The following is a 14,302-nucleotide window of genomic DNA, read 5'->3' on the forward strand; positions in this document are numbered from 1 at the left end:
CACTTGATGCCTACAAGTCTCAGAATTTAATTTAATTAGTTGGATGTTAAGAATCTAGGTGTAATCACAGTGATCTCAGTTATAAGAACAATATTGCTGAGTCCTATAAAACAGCAAATTATTACTTCTGTAAAATCTCTAAAGCCTTTAACATTTCCTCCATTGCTAATAGTAAGAAATTCCTACATCTCTCGTTACATCTGGGCTAAGTACTATCTAATCTGTCCTGCACGCTTGCTCCATTAACAATCTGCAGTGAGATCCCTGCAGCAGCTGCAGCCTTGCAGTCTTCTACCTAAGCAACATATGTTAATAATGAATTAATATTAGTATTATATTATTATTTTAAGCCATTTCTCTGAGGTTGTCATTCTGGAATCCCAGCTTGCATGCTTGTAGTTAGTTAATCAGGCCCTATGTTCTGGAATTCTATACCTGAAGGTCTAAGATCAATTTAGGACTGCTTTATTACTTCTTATGATTAGTACTGCTTATTAGAGACACCGGTGTAGTAGCTCGCCGAACCTCCTTTGGCCTTCAAAACTGCAAAACTTTTTCGTGTCATAGATTCCACTAGGTGTTAAAATTGTTATTCAGGAAACTTGGCCCATATGGACAGGATGGCTTCTCGCAGTTGGCTTCTCACTCTAAACAGCCCATTCAATCTAGTCCCAGAGATGCTCTATAGTGTTAAGATCTGGGGACTGTGAAGGCCAGGGAAGCAAGGAAACCTCGCTGTCATATTTCTGGATCCAATCCACAAATATACGACCCTTGTGACATGGTGCATTGTCCTGCTGAAAGTGTCCTTCTGCCATAAGATAAACAGCTGCCATGAAGGGACGAACTTGGTTGTCCACAATGCTTAGGTAAGCCCTACAGTCCAAACGTCCATCAGCAGGTGTCAGAGGAGACAGAATGTGCCAAGAAAACACTCCCCACACATTTACTTCACCTCCACCGGCCTGAACTGTTCACACCTGCCAGGAAGGTCTTGTTGATCCCTGCTGCTTGCATCAAATTCTGACCCTCCCATCAGTTTGATGCAGCAAAAATCTGTATTCATCTGATCAGGTGATGTTTTTCCACTGCTCAGTTATACTCTTTTGCCCATTGGTTTTGCCTTTCTTTTTCTCTTGGACAGCAATGGCAGTTGAATTGGTCATCTGTTGTTATGGCCCATCTGTGCTAATGAAGGATGAGTTGTGCATTGGACACATTAGTTGGAGCACCAGCATTGCATTCGGATGCAGCATGATTGACTGCGCCGCCTGTTCATCAGAACTATTCTTGACCTCCTCTCCTGACCCCTTTTTACAGCCACAAGATCCCCTTTCACTGGATGTTGATCCCCAAGCACAACATTCTCTGTACAACTTTGTCTACATTGTATGAGAAAACCCAACAAGATTGGAAGTTTTTGAAATATTGCTAGTCTGATGACCATTCCTCGTTCAAAGACACTTGATTTTCCCATTCTAATGTGGACTGACAAATAATCTGATCAATGGAAAACTTGCTCACCTGTTTTATGTTTTATCTGTTTACTTGTTCAGAGAATAGATGCACTGATCTATAAAAAACATACTGTTAACAACATACTGTGCAGACTTATCATCCTACAAATATAACTGGCTGATATACTTAAACACTTCAGAATCATCCAGGACGATGCAGAGACTGCCTACTTTTTTAAGGATCCTCCACTAATCTTCTACAGATGAGACAAAAACATCAAAGACGTGCTCATCAAGAGTGAGATTCAGATTGAGATAATAACTGTGGTACTCTAGTCTGCAACTGCTCTAGATGTGCTACATGTACATTTATTAACACAGTGTAACACTTCCGACAGGAACAGGCAGAGGTAGAATGCAATTGCAGGAGGTGGTTTATTAAATGGAGGAAACATGATACGAAGGGTAAAACAAACAGAGGCTAAGGGGTGCTGAGGGTAATATAACACACGGTTGGAATACACAGAAAAGCAGCGCCACCGACGATAAGGCAAACCTGACAGGGAGACATAACTTACCACAATAACCAACAACCAGAAGACAAAACAACAGGGCTTAAATAAGCAAGACAATCAGACATTAAACAGATACAGGTGAACATAGGAACAGCGGAAACTAAAACCAGGAGTGGAATAGAGGAACAGACAGGGGTGGAGAAAATGAAACTAAGGCACCAGGGAGTGCAGGAAGACCGGGAAACCGTGACATCAGGGACGTGAGGAGGGTGGCAATCGTGAAACACAGCCACTAAAATAACTGGAGGATCAATTGTTAAGGATCAATTGTCATCCTTGTGCGTCACTGTGGGAGTTGTCTACTGTGTTACTTGTAAGAGATGTAATCAGTTTTACATTGGGGAAACCAAGAGAAGGCCTGCTGATCGGTGTGTTGAACACCTTTGGACCGTCAGAATTAAGGATTTGTCATTACCAGTGTCAAGACATTTTAATACTAATAGATACTGCATTAATGACATCTGTTTGCATTGCCAGTTGTTGCTATGGCAGCAATGAAATTAGGAAACTCAAAGAAAAAGAACTCATCTACACTCTTGGAACTTAAGAACCCCATGGAATTAATGTTATTATTTTAACATCTACTTTTTCATATATAAACCGGCTCCTCTTCCTAGAAATTGAGAAGCACTTTGCTTGCACAACTGATGATGGTCCAACTTTCTCACCCTTTTTCTCTAGAAATTTTGTGTACATCACTGCAAGTTTCACTATCCCTACTTACCAGGAATCTTCATTGATTCTATATATTGCACACACACATTTATATATATGTACTGTAATACTGTAGATCTATACTGGGAAGCTGTACTGTAATACTGTAGATCTATATTGGGAAGCTGTGCAGTAATACTGTAGAGCTATACTGGGAAGCTGTACTGTAATACTGTAGATCTATACTGGGAATCTGTACTGTAATACTGTAGAACTATACTGGGAAGCTGTACTGTAATACTGCAGATCTATACTGGGAAGCTGTGCTGTAATACTGTAGATCTATACTGGGAAGCTGTACTGTAATACTGTAGATCTATACTGGGAAGCTGTAAGGCCTGTAAACAAAAAGGAAAATAAAAAAACATCTAGTGTCATCTAGTGGTTGCTTAGATTTTCAAAACTTAAATACAGATCAAAGGTATGGACTTTAAAAATGATAAAACATTTAGGAAATTCATATAGTCTTAAACTACAGTATTGAGCATAAATATTAAATATACTACAGTATATTTAGGATTTTTCACTCATATAACTCAGAGAAACCTTGTTATTATTTACTGAAAGTCAAAGGCCTTTGATTTGATTGATTCTTCAAGTTTCTGTAGTCTGAGAATTCACACTATATTATTGCACTTACAACATAAAACCACAGAGAGGTGAAGTGAATAACATCGATTATCTCATTACAACAGCATCTGTCAAGGGCTTAGATATATTAGGCCACAAGTGAACAGTCAGTTCTTGAAGTTGATGTGTTGGAAACAAGAAAAATGGTGTAAGAATCAGAGCAAATTTGACAAGGGCCAAACTGTGATAGATAGATGACTGGGTGAGAGCATCTTTAAAACGGCAGGTCTTGTGGGGTGCTCTTAGTACGCAAAGGTTAGTATCTACCAAAAGTGGTCCATGGAAGGATAACCAGGGAACCGGTGACAGGGTCATGGGCGCCCAAGGCTCACGTGAGGAGGGAGAAGGGAGGGTGAGTCCATCTGGTCCCACAGAAGAGCTACTATAGCACAGAATGCTGAAGAAGTTCAGGCTGGCTATGACAGAAAGGTGTTAACATGCAGCAATGCTCTGGGTGTTCTGTTATAGGGCTGCATAGCCGTAGATTGGTCAGAGTGGCCGTGCTGATGCCTGTTCACCACCCAAAGTGTCTCCAATGGGGACATAAGCATCAGAACTGGACCACAGAGCAGTAAAAGAAGGCGGCCTGGTCTGATGAACCTCGTTTTCTTTTACATCATGTGGATGGCTGGGTGCATATGTGTCTCTTAACTGGGGAGGAAATGGCAAAAGAATTCACTCTGGGAAGAAGGCAAGCTGGCGTAGGTAGTGTGATGCTCTAGGTCATGTTCTGGTGGGAAACCTTGGGTCCTGGAATTCATGTAAATGCTACTTTAACATTTACCACCTACCTAAACATTGTTACAGACCAAGTACATGACAATGATATTCTCTAATGGCAGTGGCCTCTTTCAGCAGGATAATGCACCCTGCTACACTGCAAAAATTGTTCAGTAATGTTTTGAGGAAAGAGTTGAAGGTGTTGACTGGGCCTCCAAATTCCCCAGCTCTCAATCCATTCAAGCATCTGTGGAATGTGCTGGAAAAACAAGTCTGATCCATGGAGGCACCACATTGCAATTTACAGGACTTGCTGCTGTTTAATATAAACAGAGCTGTTTAATATAACTGTATACTAAATATTGCAACTGTTTATCATAAATGTAATTATATCATTCTAATTATATAATTTATTAATAGATGTCATTAATTAGAGCACATTCAGAAATGCCAAACCATATATCCTGACTCCAGTATAACAACTTATAGAAAACTATTAAAATACCAAATTGGCTGAGATTTATGCAGCATGTTGCTTAATTAACGATTCAAGTTCACTCCACCAACAGAACCTTCCACCATCAGAATGGAAAACATCAGATATGTTCGCTTATTCTGATGAGTTCCAGATTAAAGTTTTCCAGTCCAACTGTGCCAGGCACTTTGTAATAGTAATTTCATACATCATGGTTGGTCTTACAGGGGTAAGGAAGTTTAACACAGCTCTGACCTTAGAATTCCACACAAACCTGTTGTGTGAGCTAACTGGCATGACAAAACATGCACTTTATGCTATAGGAAAATGAAACAATAGCAGCTGCAATAATTTATATAGTCCAACTGGATCAATTAGTGTCATTCTTCAAAAGAAAAGATGACATATACAATTCCCACTGATTCCCATCCACTGGGTTGCTTTGGCACTCGGTTGTCAGTGAAAGCTAAAACTATGCACATACCAGTATGCACTTGGCTCCTGAAAAGAGGCTTGTCTTAAAAGGCAGAAGGTTAGAAATTATGTCAAGAAGTCTGACGTGATGCCCCCATCCTGCTATTTCCCATGGATGAACCCAACATTGTTATTCACTACACTAGAACCTGAAATATAATGCTTGTTTCAAAGCATGTGGACAACCAAGCTGAGACTGAACATTGCATCTGAACCTGCAGTGAAAGATGACTTACATTCTTCATATTCAGCTTGTTTGATCTTACCCTTTCCAGCAAAGAAACTGACAATTTTGTAAAGAGCTTTCACTATTTCTACCTACCACTTCTGCCTTATGAATGTCACATTATTATTTCATTACTACCTAAATTTGTGAAGACTAGCTATATTAAAATTAAGGAGAAAAAAAAAGTCTTGCATGTGACATTTGATGCATGCGTACACAAAGATGCTGGACTGTGTTTACCTGAGACCCACACAGAGCACATTGAGTCTGACTGAGAGCAACTATCTGCCCTGCCTACAAAATTAGTAACTGAGAGACCTGCCTACCCTGATAATGGAACTGCCTACCCTGATAATGGAACTTCCTACCCTGATAACAAAACAGCTTATCTGGATAATAGAACAGCCAACCCTAATAAAGGAACAGCCAACACCCCCACCCCTTTTTTTAAGGAACAGCCTACACGGATGATGGAACAGCCTGACAGTTGCCAAGCAAATACACACAGGGATCACTACAGGGGAACCAGCATTATCACAGTCTTATTAATCCCAGTATCTTCCCTGCAAGTATCACCCCTTTTCTCAGCCTGGGAGAACTGATTTGGCCCCAGCAGCCTGAGCTGAGGTAGGCAACCTCTAGGATTGGGTGTTCTTCAGATGGCCATTGGTCAGTTGATATGCCCTGAAAATCTCACACCAGTCTACCAGCACTGAACCTTCAGTTTTCACTGTTATGAAAAAAGTTAGCCATCCCTTTTTAAACAAATGGTCAAGAGGTTAATATGTGAATGTCACAATAAGGCCCCTCCCTCCTCCTCAAACGTCTTGGTGTGTGTGTGTGTGTGTGTTCACTAGTCAGTTGTGCCACGCCCTCTGGTGTCGTCCACCTGATCCTTGTTGTGTGTAATCATCTTGAGTGTGTGCATATATATGCCTCGTGTGTTGTCATAGGTTTGTCGGTATTTGATGCAATATAGCATGTGTGCTAAGTGTAGGCGTTTTGTGTTATTAAAGCATTTGTTTCAACGTGCCTCGTCCCCGCATCCTGCTTAAACCTCGTAGCGTCACAGAAACACCGACCGACCAAGGATGCCTGAGAGAGGAAAACGGAAGAGAAAGAAGGGAGGTAGACGCCTCCCACAGCCGTACAGGGAAGCCCCCTGTGACCTTGGGCACCTCCTGATGCCCACCAGAGGTGAGCGTGGGCCAGGTGTGGAGGTAGAGGACTGGTATAATGATTTCCAGTCCTCAGAGTCGGAGTCCATGGACTTCAACTATCCTGCAGAGGCCGTCACTCATCCTGGCTTCGCTCCAGGGATCTTCGATGAGGGAGGAACCCACTGGACAATTTTGGTGCGGCCCTGTATATGGTCCGAAGACCAACCGGATTATGAAAACCGGCACTCGGAGGTGGACTCCGCTGCATCCTATGACCCCTACTGGGAGGACTATAGGGGCTATGCTGGTTATGGAGAGAGGGGAGTGTAGCAACATTAGTCTGCGGTCAGACGTGGGGTCCAATAGAGAGGGGGACACTCCAATGGAGGTGGAGGAGGACCCTCATAGGGATCTTCCTTCCCACAGCGATGCCAATAGAGCCAGCAATGATGAGCCACCAGCACCCAAGGCTCCACCTAAGGCTCTGCCCAGAGTACGCCGCCCCGGAACAAGCAAGCTGCCCTGGGTGGCTAGCAGGGAGGCAGCATCGTCAGAAGAGGACACTCCTCTCCCTAAGGCAAAGGGCCCCAAAGCGCATGTGCCTACGCCTAATCCTCGTGGAGGCAAAAAGGCAGCGACATCAGTGCCTACAGGCAACATGGCTGGTGCACTTCCCAGCGAGCATGCATCAAAACCAGGACAGACGCTGCTACCCAAGCCAAAGAAGGACAATCCTCCCTCCCGACGCCAGTCAGCCTCCAAACCAGCCGATGACTGGGGGACTGTCTGGGGTGGCTTCTCCCCTCCCCAGACTATTGAATATGTGTGGTGTTGTTCATGTGTCTGTCCCTGTCACCGTGCCAGTTCCTGTTACCTTAAATGTACCAATCACTTTGTTCCCCTCTGTGTCTGTGTCAGTGCGTGTTAGTGTATGTGTTCCTGTGTCTGTCTTTGTCTTAGTGCCGGTATTCCCCCCCCACGCTCCTGTTCGTGCTGGCCCGTGGAGGACTGCCTGGTCCTTTGGCCTCGCCGTTTGGCACTGGTCCCGCGTCCGCAGCCCGCTAGGCTGGCGCGCCAGGAGTCGCGCCCTTGGGGGCGGCTCTGTCATGATACGGCCCCTCCCTCCTCCTCAAACGTCTCAGTGTGTGTGTGTTTATTAGTCTGTAGTGCCACGCCCTCTCGTGTCGTCTACCTGATCCTTGTTGTGTTATTACAAACCTTTGTTTCAATGTGCCTCGTCCCCACATCCTGTTTAAGCCTCGTAACATCACAGTGAAATCTTAGTAGGTTACTTCCTAAAAGACCTGCTGCCTGAATGTGTGTGAGCTACAGGGAAAGACATGACCTTCAGCAGGACAAATAAACCTTCTCAGCTTTATTCTGTTAGATTCCAGCAAATAACTCACCGTAAGCTCCAGTAGTCTGTTTGTCTTTTAATTTGTAACATGATTTTTTTTCTGCACAAATAAACATGAACATGCCCAGTAATGGCCTTCTGAGTCAAGGCCTTCTGCCATCTTCTTTGCCCATGCAAAGGAACAAATGACAAAAGGAACTTAATGATGCAAACAAGCATGACTGGTAGGCCTGACTCATTTGAAACAGTTCAAGGTCATTCTGGAGCTTTTGAAATACAGACCTCAGCATTTTTCCTAGACAGACTGCATCAAACAGGCTTGGAACAAATGAGGAACGCAAACATTGGTAGCATCTTCTGTGTAACTCAAATCTTGCATATCTGGAGAAGTATATCTTTAAGCCTGACTCTCTGGATGTCTTTATGCCTAGTGGTAATGATTTTTCTATATGTTTGAGAAGACTAAAGCACCTGACAAAGCAAAACAAAAAAGGAACGTCTTCATATTTACTCTTTCCAGATTGTAGTGCAAGATTTGAAATGAACTGGAATGCAAGAACACTCTACATGTGAGTACAGCGGTGGAGGCCCTGTATCTGCTGGATAAGGGCTGTACCTGTGAACATGTGGGGCAGCATTCAGGATGCCAGATATCCGAGACATACAGACATGCTATAGGCTGCCCTGGACAGGGATCCTGCTCAGGGATCAAACCCTTCTTCCTTCCCTATAGAGACGATTCCAGGGAATTAAAGAACAACTTAGATCAAAACACACTTATTCAATATTGCTTTCAATTAACACTGTTAACAATATAATATATATATATATATGAGAAGATGAGTCCAGGGAGTAACTGCAGTCAAACTTTCTGAGTGACTTACAAAAGTGCTTTTTACAAAAGTATCTAACACAAATAGATTCTAAAAATAGAGTCTAAAAATAGTCCTAGCTCACTCACTGCCAGAATTGTCAGTGCTGAAGCCTAGATTGAGAGATGCGATGCAATAGAATACATGATAGTTTGAGTGATATTTCTTAAAAAGACTGCTCAAGTGAAAATCTAAAATCTTTTTACAAGTATATGATTAGTGCAGTTCAAAGTGATGAGTCTGGTGTTTGAAGACAGGCAGGGACTCTGCTTTTCAGACAGCCAGTGAAGTTCATTCCACCAACTGGGTGCCAGGACAGAGAAGAGTCTTGATGAACTTTTAATTGTGAATGACTGTGGGTCAAGCTGGGCTATACTTGAAGCTCAAAGGGCTCAAAGTATAGATTGGGTTTTGCCATCAAGTAGGTGGGATCAGATCCAATTTTTGGCTTTGTAGGAAAGCAAGTTTGACATCTGATATGAGCACTTTTAGGGAGGTTGCAACTAACGGTGAGTCCATCAACCTGGAGGAGTGTACAGCATCAGTGACTGGCTTCACCCACAGGTGAATTGATGACATTTCTGTCTCCAAGACGATGACCACACATGCCAACCAGAAGCCATGTACGAATGCTGAAGGGCATACACTCAAGGTGTGTCTCCCCTCCATCACAGACATTTACACCACACACCACCCAGCATTGTGGATCATCCCACACACCCTTGTTAAAATGAAGAGTCAAGAGACTATGTTGATCGTCATTGTTTATTTTCATGCATAGAGCAACTATGGGGGGTTTTTTTCTAAGGGTGTTCGTCTAACATCAGGCAGTCCAACAACATCAGAGTGTAATCAAATCTAAGAAGCAGGAGAGAGCAGGGTGGATGAGATGGAAGGAGGGTAGATAGGGAGAGGGGTGGATGAGGCATGGGAGGCTCCAGCTCAGAGCAAAGGCAATGCTGTTGACACATAACAACAAGAAGGTACAAGATGGAGAGTGTTAATCCTGGAGAGATTTAATCCTGGAGAGTGTTAATCCTGGAGAGTCGATAGAAAAAACTGAAATGCACACCCAGCTATGAACATGCAGAAATGACTCACCCTCAATAGCCAGACAAGAGCACCACAGAACTGCTTTTCCTCATGTAATTTGTCAGTTTAGAGAATGGCCTCCTGCAACTTTCCCTTCCAAATGTACTGAATGTCTGAGCATCACTCCTAAAATAACCTCAAAAATGGTAGCTTGCACAGAGACACACTTCATTAATGTCTTATATTTACACATTCTTCATTAAATGCGCCACACTTCAAGAAATGGACATGTAAAGAAATAGCATGCATTTTCACGCTGGGTATTTTTGTGCTGACCTTTTCACCTTCTGTATAAAGCAGCATTTATAGAACACTGCGGTGGATTACTAAATATGGACGATTGGTGACCTTAGAGATTCACCTGACCATTCTCCATGTTGAAGACATAAATGCACCAGACACAGCAGCACAGGTCAAGGTTAGTCACATGTCAGAGGCACGATTAGTCTGGCAGTCGACTCCAACTGAAGTCCTACAGTCACACAGACCACTGATATAGTTGGTTAGTGGCCAAAACTAATCATACATGGCAACAGATGGGCCAACTATACACCTACAAAGTGTTTCTAATTAATAAATATTTCTAATGAAATGGGTGATAAGTACATTATTATAAATGGAGACAAAGTTATGACAGAATGACACTGCCACTGTTTTCACTCAGGTATTTCCACGTCATTGAAATCATTCTCAGACCTAAATAAACAGCTCCCCCTAGTGGGGGTTTAGTGATTTTTTTAAATCCTGAAAATCTATAATAGTAACAGAAATAGTAATAAGCAGTCTTCTCCTTAGCGTAGGATACCTGGAGATGCGAGGCCGTTTAGCTTCCCATAGGCATGTGTGGCTTTGTTTCTCATGCAACACTGCCAGGCTGTAGATATTATATGTGCAGCACTTGCGGCTTCAGAATCCTATATCCTTATAGGGGGCCTTGGGAACTGAGTAAGAAAGAGAAGTAAGAAAGGCAGAAACAACTTTCTGAATGATCTTGATATGGTAGCTCTTCAATATACCATCACCTAAAGCTATTAAAAGCTTTAACACAGGAGACGTGCCGCAACGCCCGACAGACAGTGACTGGAGCTAAGTGGCACAGGTTTTGTTCCGCTGCCTGGGTGTTGTGTTGGTGACTATAGCTATCGTTATGATTGTAGTTGTGTTTGTGACTGTTTGTACTGTGTATAAATCGTTCACATTTATACACAGCTTTATGTGTAGACAGCGTTCAGTGACTGCCTCAGAGGGCAAATCTGTTGCTTAGGATCAGATTTGAGAAATCTGCCCATTTATAAAGCCACTAGATACAAAAAAAGTTAATTTTCTGTTTGCTTTGTCACTATATTCTATGTACTAAATATTGTGTTTAGTCACATATGCATTTCAACGTATGTAAAGTTAATTTTAAGACAGAAACAAAGCCAAAACAAAAGGAACACAACAATTACACAAACCTAAACACAAACAAGCACAGAAAAAGCCTAAAGACAGATGTGTGTGAGGGGGTCAGCTGGGCTCATCCTTGAGGATCATGACAACATCTACCCTGCCCAATTCTTCCTCCACACTGACCCAACAAACCTGCTTCAGCTAATTCAGGCCTTTGGCAGCACCTCCAGGACAGACCCATGTGTGTGTAGGAGCTACACTCAGATCTCCAGTACCAGGCACACCTGAGTTACACATCTCCTTTGCAAGCCCAGCTAGATATATAAAATACAGCAGTAAATGTCAATACAATATCATTACTGGACAGCTATTTGCATTACAGTCATGTATATAATATGCAGATACAGGATATCAAATGATTTTCAAAATATTTAATTTCTTATGGTTTTTCCACAATGATTATGAAGTGTCACTATGAAACCATGTTGCCAAATACATATTTGTGAGTTAATGAACCTATGGCCTTTGGAAATGCTGGATCTGGAGCAGCCGTAACAAGTGTGAAATAAAACTACAACACTGTGACATGGGAATGACACCACCATGACATCATCATAAACTTCCCCAGAAAGAGTATAGGTGAGATTAAAATCGGTTCTCTCTTTAATCAAGTAATTAATTAAGTGCTATTAAAAAAATAACTTTTGTTGCAGCACATGAAAAGGTGTGCTTCTAGCTAAAGGGCCTGTGATGATCTATGTTGTGCAACATGTTCTTTAGAGATTCGAGGTGCCGGTCTCTAGTTTGTAAGGGTCTTTACTTCGTTGATTTCCTCCTCTTGCTCCAAAATCTTCTTTTTCTCTGCATATGGAATACTAGGGAGACACCATATACAACTACTTAGTCATAACACTGAATGCAGTAACTGCGAATCACAGTGACAGTCATAATACAGTAACAGTCATAACACAGTGACAGTCGTAACACAGTAACACAGTGACAGTCGTAACACAGTAACAGTGGTCTTCCCCAAGGAATTTCACATACGAGCTATATAAACTGTTTGACAGCACAAGGAGGGATTGGTTGAATATTAATTGCACCACAATAATTCTACAAAACCACAGCATCAAGCTGTCAGTGAACCTCTCTCTCTGCTCCAGGGATAGCATATTTTATCTGTACTGTAAAAGTCTGGTCTGATTTTTTGGTTTGCTCATAAGGTCAACTGTTACAGCTTTATGAATAACCTACCACATCTTCTCTGGCTGAGGCTGGAGGGCAATAAATATGTCTGCTTTAATGATGGTGGGATAACTAACCAAAACAAACAAACAACAGCTGAATCATAGAACCTAAGAACATCTAAAATCATAGCATGCTTGATGCTCATTATTTTATTGCATAGTTTTTTTTCAGGGTTCTGCTCAATAAATGTCCAAGAGCACCATCTACCTACTAAAACCCACATGGCAGATTCCGCTACACCATAACTCCAGAGAACAGTCAGTATATAAATAGATAAGTCAGTATAAATATACAATGTGGAATCTCCTTGAAAGGTTTGAAAGTAAGACAATACAACCAATCAACTAAAGATTGAGACACTAAGATCATACCCAAAACTGCTTTTAGGCATTGTGGATCCAAGCTTGTGGAAGTTTGGACTGTATTCCGGTACAAGGAATGACCGGCAATCTGAGGCTGAATGGTACCTGGGTTTGGCTGACAGGTCCACACGGAAAGACAAGCTTCCATATTAGAATGAATTTTCCCAAGGTCTGCATTCTTCACAACCAGTTTACATTTAATAAGTTGTTGTAGCCTATTATTAATAGAGCACCCTTCTGAAACAAAATTATACTAAACAATTAAAGAATACATATAAAATAATGGTTAAGTAAATCCATATATAGCTAGAATATTTACTGTAAAGAATTTGCTTCCCAGCCTCAGCAAAGAGTAATGTTTGACAAAAAGGAATTTGACAGTATACATATATAATGCTATCTTTAATCATATTGTAAATATAATAATAATAATAATAATAATAATAATAAACTCAACAAATTTGTTTCTCCCCATAGTTGCTTCTAGGGTCTGCTCTGAGCTGAAATCTTTATTTCCATGGTGCAGTTTGTCCATAAAACATCGCTTTCCAACATGGTAGGTTACTGGCTCACCGAAGTTTGGGTAAAAAGTCCACTCTGACTGGGACGCCATATGGGCCTCTAAATGCACATGGTAGCCAGTGAGCGTTACATTTACGTTTACATTTACACGTTTGATATTCCCTTGGACATATGATTAGTTTACAGAAAAAGTCCAAGAGTGTAATATAATCCGGTTTATACCAGTGTCCCATAACAAAGACACACAAGCACAGACTGAGACGTGTAAATCGTGATCGTGTGTATTGCTATAAATCACCTGAAACTAACAACGTACAGAGAGGAGCTGTAAAATCATAGAGGACCCTATGAATTACAGCAGCGTTATCAGCACCATTTCTTTCAGTCTATTTAAACTCTTATTTATTTTTATTTCTATTAAATGCAATAATGAAGTGGCATCTCAGATATTACGTTATTTAAGTTATATGTAGTTGATCTGAATAGTTCACTTATTATTTGGCATATAATGGCTTATAATTCAGTTTACGTTATTGTGAGATAATAAAGCTTGCGCGCTGTCTATGTGAACCCTTTCTCGTTAAAAGTGCTGTGAAAATGACATCAGCGCGGGATCAGGAAGAGCGTGGGAGAGGTTCCACTCGCGCGGCAGCTGGGTGTGAGCGGGGAACGGGGCGTTATTGTCAGGCTCGCACAGCAGCTTTAAGAGTCTGAGTAACATCTCCTATACGTTCACACGCTTTGACCGCATGTGACAGGTGGTATTGAGAATCAATCAGTATCACGGGCCCCAAACACGCCATTGATAAAGAAGCACATTTACTGGTGATAAACATAAGAATATAGCTGGCGTGAGCCTCTGACAGATCTACCCAACCCACAGCAAACCCCCCGCTCATGAACATGTCTGCCGTGGGTACTGAAGCGCCCAAAGCAAAGCACTTACCCAACTGGGCTGCTACGACTTGCTGTGAGGTTTTAAAGCTTGTTACTATCCTTTAATATGCTCCAGGCGTACGAGACTCACTT

The sequence above is a fragment of the Electrophorus electricus genome, chromosome 7, assembly GCF_041902795.1.
Source record: "Electrophorus electricus isolate QZ-2024a chromosome 7, ASM4190279v1, whole genome shotgun sequence".
NCBI lineage: Eukaryota > Metazoa > Chordata > Actinopteri > Gymnotiformes > Gymnotidae > Electrophorus > Electrophorus electricus.